At 40.5% G+C, this 8,398-nt stretch overlaps 1 pseudogene; it reads left to right on the top strand.

Annotated features, from left to right (window-relative positions):
- The first annotated feature begins 474 nt into the window (after positions 1–474).
- LOC121791235 lies at positions 475–4,152 on the top strand (annotated as a pseudogene).
- The last annotated feature ends 4,246 nt before the right edge of the window (positions 4,153–8,398 follow it).

Here is an 8,398-nt window from a genome sequence, read left to right as displayed (position 1 = left end):
ATAACAGTAGTGCGTTTCATTAATAACGACGCACAACCGTTATGTGTACTCCTCCATTCAGAATAAATCTAATCTCCTTCATTAAAATGGAAATTCCATTACTCGGCTGGAACAAAAGAAGAAAGACCTCCGCTTCTTCTCCAGCGTTTAGTCTTGCCCAAGTTCTCGGACCCCATTTTACAGAAGTCTCTCTCTCCTCTTCTCCCTTCTCACAAGTCTGCTTCCATTCGCCCCACTCGCCACCGCCAAAGGTAACCTCAGCTCACGCCACCCGTTTTCACGAAAATTGTCTCTTGATTAAGTAGAGTGAAAAAATTGAATCTTGTAATGCCCCAGTATGGACTTGGATAAAGAGGAAAATACGAAAACGTTAGTTGATAACTTATCTTTGAATTATGTCGTTTCTTTGCTGAAATGTTTGGTAGTCAGTCAAGGCAATAAAAATTGGAATCTATGTTTACATGAATATTTGATTGGTTGATAAAATTTGATTGGTAAATGAAGAAGTAGTTTTTCTTGATTATGAAGCCATTGTTTTTTAATTTTGTAAAAGAAAATTATGAAAGAGAACACATTAGTAGCGAACAAAGATGAGAGGTTAGGGGATGGAGAAGTGAGCTGTGCAGAGCCAGTTCCGAGTTCGAGCACAATTGCTGCGATTGTGACTTCGTTGGGTGGGCCACCTGGTGCGGTGGGGATAGTTAGGTTGTCTGGTCCTTCAGCAGTCTCTATAGCTGGGGAAGTTTTTAGACCAATGTGAAGAAAGAGGAGGAAGGGTGTTCGTTGGTGGCCTAATAGCCATGTTGTTGAGTACGGTGAGGTTTTGGATTCTCATGGCAACGTCATTGATGAGGTACACCTCGTGTTTTGGTATCTATATACTGAGGGCATGTGTGGGCGTGGATTAGTCCTACTTTTGTTATGATATGAGTGTGTTTTATTTTTTCCAACTAGGTTCTGGTAGTTCCCATGTTGGCCCCAAAATCTTACACTCGTGAGGATGTGATTGAGCTTCAGTGCCATGGTAGTGAAGTGTGGTCTGCAACGTGTGTTAAGGGCTTGCCTAGATGCTGGAGCTAGGCTTGCGGAACCAGGTCAAATTCTGTTTTCATTCTATCTTAATTTTTATCTCGACTAACTATGATCTGTCGCTATATCCTTGATAATTCACTGGTTTGGTTGCAATTGGACCAAGCCAGTCGTGTCACTTTCTTAATGTTATGAATGGAGTTGATATTATCCTTTGGTATCTCAGGCGAATCCACTCTACGGGAGTTTCTAAATGACCGTCTCGATCTTTCTCAAGCTGAGAATGTGGGAAAACTTGTAACATCCAAGTCGATGGCTGCAGCAGATGCTGCATTAGCAGATTACATGTAACGTTTCATATTTCATAGAATCTCTTTAGTTAATTTGGTTGAACTAATGATTTTGGATCGTCGTCCTTTAAGTAGAGGCTCGTCAATAGTCATGGTTGACATCTGACACCTTTGAATTGTTAAAACTCTTAAATCTTGTCCCACATCGACTTGGTGATGATCCTAGCTCTTCTATATAGGTATGGATATCCCTCCACCTTATAAGGCCTTTTAAGGGGTTAGTGACCCATTTCTAATATGATATCAAAGCGGGCCCAAGTCGATAATGGATTTTATCTCTTCTCTTGTCTACCTACGTGATGGATGTCCAATGTGTCATTCCGGTTCACACGTGTGGGGGCGTGTTAAAACTCTTAAATCTTGTCCCACATCGACTTGGTGATGATCCTAGCTCCTCTATATAAGCGTGGTTAACCCTCCCACATCTTCTCTTCTCTATCCACGTGATGGAAGTCCGATGTGTCATTCCGGCCTACACGTGAAGGGGCGTGTTAAAACTCTTAAATCTTGTCTCACATCGACTTGGTAATGATCCGATCCTAGCTCCTCTATATAAGTGTGGATAACCCTCCCACATCTTCTCTTGTCTACCCACGTGATGGAATTCCGATGTGTCACCCTCCCACATCTTCTCTATGTGTCACCCTCCCACATCTTCTCTTGTCTACCCACATGATGGAAGTCCGATGTGTCATTCCGGCCCACACGTGAGGGGGCATGTTAAAACTCTTAAATCTTGTCCCACATCGACTTGGTGATGACCCTAGCTCCTCTATATAAGTGAAGTCCGATGTGTCATTCCGGCCCACACGTGAGGGGGCGTGTTAAAACTCTTAAATTTATCCCACATCGACTTGGTGATGATCCTAGCTCCTCTATATAAGTGTATCCTAGCTCCTCTATATAAGTGGAAGTCCGATGTGTCATTCCGGCCACACGTGAGGAGGCGTGTTAAAAACTTTTAAATCTTGTCCCACACCGACTTGGTATCCACCCTCCCCCATCGACTTGGTGATGATCCTAGCTCCTCTATATAAGTGTGGATTACCCTCCTCTATATAAGTGTGGATAACCCTCCCCCTTATAACCCCTTTTAAGGGGTAAGTGGCTCATTTCTAATATGAATTTGCATATCCTGTTACAGGGAGGTAAGTGGCTCATTTCTAATAAGAATTTCATATCCTGTTACAGGGAGGCTTCTCTTTCATGGTCAAATCATTAAGAGCTCAATGCATTGAGTTACTTACGGAGATTGAAGCCCGTCTAGATTTCGATGACGAGATGACACCCCTTGACATTAACTTAGTTACCGATAGGATACATAAGATGCTGCAAGAAGTAGATGATGCTCTGGAAACTGCCAATTATGACAAGCTTCTGCAGTCGGGAGTTCAGGTATTACATGGAATATAATAACCCGGATAATTTTAATTTTCACACGAAGAAATTGCTCAATAATCATAACATGACATTGTTCACTGATCTTGTTCAGATTGCTATTGTTGGCCGACCTAATGTTGGAAAATCGAGCCTTCGTAATGCTTGGAGCAAGGTATGATTCAGAGGCTTATTTTTTTGACATTCAATCTTATTCTTCTTTTCAGTGATAGAAATTGATGAAACTGTGAATGCACTAGACTTTATCCCTTTATGGTCGTTTCTCTACTATGCCTGATCATGTAACGGTACATAAATTTTAGCATGCAGAGTGATCGAGCAATTGTTACCAATATTGCAGAGTGAAAACAGTTGTGATGTTACCTATCAGCTTGATTTGTATAATTTTCTTTCACTCCTTTATGAGTCTAATATATTGAGTTAAGCAGTATATTCTTGAAGAGTTCATTGTGTTTCCCTGGTTAAGAATCCCTCATATTACGAAGATTTACATGCGTTTTATGTCCTTCTGTGTTACTATTATTTAATATCGTTAGACACTCTGGTGTATTCATTTGTTCTGTACTCTGTTTATTTAAGGTGTTGAGAGATCCGAAGCAGTTGCTATGGGTGCCGATGTCATTGTTATGACAGTAAGTGCGGCTGAGGGGTGGACTTCCGAGGATGACAGACTTCTTGAGAGAATTCATAGCAATAAGGTATCGAGAACTCTCTCTCTCTCTCTATTTGGTGTGTCGATAGTGTTTCTTGAATTAGTATTTTACATAGACTAACATTCTTTCACGCTGCACGTATGCTTATTGTTTCTTTTCCCCTCGTAAATACAGATCGCAACTTCATCGACTTCTCCAGTGGTTCTTGTGGTCAATAAAATCGACTGTGCTTCATCTTGTGCGTTGCGTAGACACTCTCTCAAGATCTTTCAGCAAGTACGTCTTCACCTGTGTCGTGACTGGTAAAGGGATCTCCGACTTGGAATCTGCAGTCGTAGAGCTAGTTGGTCTGAACAAGATCCCTGCTGGGGGTCGGAAATGGACAGTAAATCAGGTTGGTTTTTATCAACAGTTTCATCCTCGTTTGCAACACCATTGTACATTAGTTGGAATCGATTCTTGAAAAAATGGAAGATAAAGAACAACTACAGTCCTTATTAAATGTTAAATTTTGTGGTCATTATCAGAGGCAATGTGAGCAGCTCGTTCGTGCAAGGGAGGCATTTGTGAGGCTGCAGGCGTCTATTGAGGAAGAGATCCCTCTCGATTTTTGGACAATTGATCTCAGAGAAGCAGCCATGGCTCTTGCACAGATAAGCCGAGAAGACATCTCAGAAGAAGTTTTGTCAAATATTTTCGGCAAATTCTGCATCGGTAAATAGTCGAGGTTAATTGTTTTTTCAAAAGAAAATTGAGTATAAGAGACACATCTTTCATTACAAATGCACTTCTTAGTCAGATCAGTTTGTTGGGACACTCCCGACCAGCGCCAATCATGGGGAAGTGCGACCCATGAACAGCCCTACGGTGTGCCCCCTTATGAACAGCCGTCGCCAACACTGCGACAATATTCTTGTTGGGACCCATCAGGACAGCACACAACGGAAGTCGCTGATTCCCGACACGTCTTATATTCTGTTGAGGCAGCTGTTTCTGGAGGAAAAACGAACCACTGGGCCTGGTATTAGGCCATATTTGACGTCGTATGGGGAGACGGGTGGTAATAAGGAAGTGGATCACAACAGACTGCCCATTACATGTTCGAAGGTTGATCACGCAGATGACAATGACAGTAGAGCAACAACAAAGGAGCCAGTAGATGAGGTGGGTAGAACTCTCTTATGTGGGAAGACTCTTGGAGCTGAGCCCAAAGCAATCGGGTCGTTGGATTTAAACCTTGCACCCGGGGACCAATTAAAAGAGTTGCCAGGCCTACCACGTGCGAGACTCAAGATAGAGGACGAGCCTTTCAATGAGGAGGAAAATTATGACCATTATGCCATCCCGCAGCAACCTCCGTTGCCTGCTGCTATCTCATGCTCAATGACAAGAATTGTGGTGAGAATTGGATTTGCCTTGGGAAGTGTATTGTTGAGAAAATTTTCCAAGGATTCACTTTATGTTGATAAAAGGAAATTTACATGTGATTCGATAGTTGATGACAATGGATCTGCATTGGCTCGGATACAGCGACCGTGCACATTTACATTTGATCCCGGAGGAGATAAATCGTCAAAGCTTCTTCTTTCAACTCTTCGTTGCTTCGTGGTTCCCACCTTGAGGACAAGGTGGATTTTAACCGTGGGGGAGTTGATACGAGACATTACCATATCTTCCCATATCTTCTATATCTTTTATTTAGTTATCTTTTTGATTCATAGTATCTTTTCCATATCTTTGTTTTTCTTATTCAATAAGTTAGGGTAGTAGTATTCTAGTATTATAAATAGGAGAGGATGTTATCATTTTATTCAGTCAATAAATCTATGAAAATATAATTGATGCGAAACATATTTCCTATATTTTTCCCCTTAGACTACACATTTTTATGTAAACTATAACTCATCAAATCGTGTTTTTGTTGTAGTTTAGGATGTTAGAAGCTGGAAGTTCGTCGGAAGTGCTCACTTGAGGAGTCCAGAAAGTTCGCCCGGTCGGGCGATTCTTTACGACATTATTCGCCCGGTCGGGCGTTTCCCCGCGAGCCATCCAGAGTCTTTCGCCCGGTCGGGCGATGTGCTCCTCTATTTTCGCCCGGTCGGGCGATTTCGTAATGCGTAGTGATTCCAGTTTCTTCGCCCGGTCGGGTGACTTTGTGTTTCTAATTCGCCCGGTCGGGCGTTTGGCCCCCCAACCGCAAATGGGCAGTTTTCTTGTCAGTTTTGCTGTGGAGTTGGGGGAATTAAAAGGAGAAGAGAAGGACGAGACAGGCAGGACGGCTGAGGAAGAAATAAGGAGAAGGAAGAAGAGGAAGGGAGGATCCATACTCCATCCCGGAGGAGATCATCCATCATCTAGAGTTGGAGAACACCACGGAGTTCACGGTTCACGGTACTTTTGGTGTAATTCATTTTAGTATGTTTGGCTAGATTTCCTTCGTTGCTCCGAATATGTTGTAGGGTGAATTGTTGGATACTTAGATAATTATTATGGTTTGATTTACGTGTGATTCTTGTTTATGAATTGTTTAATTATTCTACAAATCTTGAGACGTCTAGATAGGTAGAACTTTGTAGCCATTATTCTATTGCCTCTTTAGCATAGATTTTGGTCGTACTCATATGCAAGGAACTCGAGATTTGATACTTGTTCAGGGAGATAATCTCGAGTGGATCGATAGTTTTCTTCTATATTTTTGGTTTAGTGTCTGCTGCGCTTCCGCGTGGGCATTAAGTTAAAATGAGCTAATTATCGTGTTTGACAATCATAGAAGCTAAACTAAAGCTTACTGCGCGACCTAGCAGGAGTGATAGGTTAGTGACTAGAACTTGGGAGACGTGTTCAGCTTTTCCTAGGTATACAATTCTCTTGAAGTGTTCAGCGGATAGGGAGCGTAAAACAAACTTAATCCTCTTAAGCATAGTCTTGATCGTAGTAATCCATCGAAGTATCCCAATTCGTATGCCCAAGACATATAGGAGCAATGATTTCTTCTTATCCTATTTTCTAGTTTTGTATTTTATTTATCTTTGTTTGTTTTATCCTTTCTTTATTTTTATCTTTCTCTAATTAAATAACCTACGCCTCCCTGTGGTTCGACACTCTTTTACTACAACTATATCTGTACTCTTGCAGAAAGTTGTAATTTTAGAGCTATTTATTTAAGCTTGTGTGTAAGTAATTCATTGATATAAAAGCTCGAAAATTACACATCAAGTTTTGGCGCCGTTGCCGGGGAGGCAACTGGTTATTTAATTTAGGATTCTTTTTGTTTTCATTTCTGTATAGTTTTTCTAACTTTTTATTTTCTTGTTTCAGAGTTGTAGCTAGAAGGCTAAGTCGAGCCAACGACTTTAAACAAAGGCGCTAGTTGGGAGGCAACCCAATGAGTTTTTAGTTTTTTTTTTTTTTCTCTTAATAAATCGAGGGTTTTGTTCGCTCAATTCTTTCCTTCGATGTATTTTTATGAATTGAGTATTTTTGTTTTCTTTTTGTTGTTTTAATTTTTCTTTTTGTAGGAGCAACATGGAGATAGGATTCACATTCGAGCTTATGAGGAAGCACACCTACAAAGGAAAATACACCCGCCCTCCCACCCGAATGCACTATGGATATCATGCCAAGTTTGGGGGAGTATTCTTTCCCTTTACTTTTTATGTTCTTCTTTGCTTGCATTGAGGACAATGAAGCATTCAAGTTTGGGGGGGTTGTGATTGATTTGTTATGCATTATGCACGTTTATTGGGTGTATTTTATGCTAAAGTGTTGTGAATCATGTAATTGACGGGTGCATGCTATATCTTCGGCTTTCTGGTTGGGAATTCGTGCTTGATTTTACTTCATCTTTGAAGCTTAGGATGAATGGAATTCGTGCATGAATTTATTTGAAAGAGCATGTTGTGATTACAATCGATTTCTTGAGTTGAGGAGAGTATGAAAATCGCTTGTCTTGTGGAAATTATTTTGGATTGATTTGTTTTATCGAGTTGCGTGCTTGTATTCATTTGTGTCAACGATTTGGGAGGATAAGGCACTAGGATGAACTCCATGGCCAAATGATCACATGTCTAGTCCTACACATGATCCCCTAGAAGCCACTTTGAGCTTAATTTCCTATTTATTGTGTAAACACTTAGCCTATCACTTAGCCAATTAAATAAGCCTCATTTTAGTCTCATCGAAAGACCTTGCTACTATTTGGGTGCTAAATACTAGTTTGAGCTTGGTGGTTGAGTGTTGAGTGTGGGTGGTGAATTGTAGAAGGGTAGACATCTTTTTAGACTTGATGTAATGCATACGTGAAAAGAATGAAGTTCTTGAAAAAAAAAAAAAAAGAGACGACCTCCAAATTTGCAAAAGTCGAGGTCTTATCTAAAAAAAAAAAAAAAAAGAAAAGAAAGAAGAAAAAAGTTTGTGAAATAAAGTTAGAGCTTCTATTTGTTGTAAGATGTAATCTTGTCTAGAATGATCTCAAGTTTGGGGGAGTGAGAGTTTGGTTGTAAATTTTTGTTGTTTGATCTTTGGAAGGAAGTGTAGGGGGGAAGAATTTGGCACTCAAATGTGTAGCTTTTGAGCTCACTATCCATATTTATCCTACCTCATCCCTAGCCCCATTACAACCTTGAAATAAGACCTTGGACCTTTTCGTTGATGCATTGTGAATGTTTTGTAAATATCTTGGTAGAGTTAATGAAGTTTGATTTGAAATCCGCGAGTCTATGTGATAAGTAATGCTTGACGAGTCAATGATGACGGTTTGAGTTGTATGATCACATGTTTGGACTTACTTTGAAATGCACCTTGACTTGAAGTTCTAGGTTGATAAGTGATGGTTTTCGAGAGTGGGAAATCCTGATTGGAATTGTTGGGGGTTTAGATTTTGTCATTAACGTCCTTACTTGATACTTTCTGATGAAAACTTTTTGTGGGTTAGAATTTGTTGAGTTATTGTGCTTAAAGTTCATCTTG

Source organism: Salvia splendens, unplaced genomic scaffold, assembly GCF_004379255.2.
Source record: "Salvia splendens isolate huo1 unplaced genomic scaffold, SspV2 ctg753, whole genome shotgun sequence".
NCBI lineage: Eukaryota > Viridiplantae > Streptophyta > Magnoliopsida > Lamiales > Lamiaceae > Salvia > Salvia splendens.
This window is presented reverse-complemented; position numbering and strand designations above follow the sequence as displayed.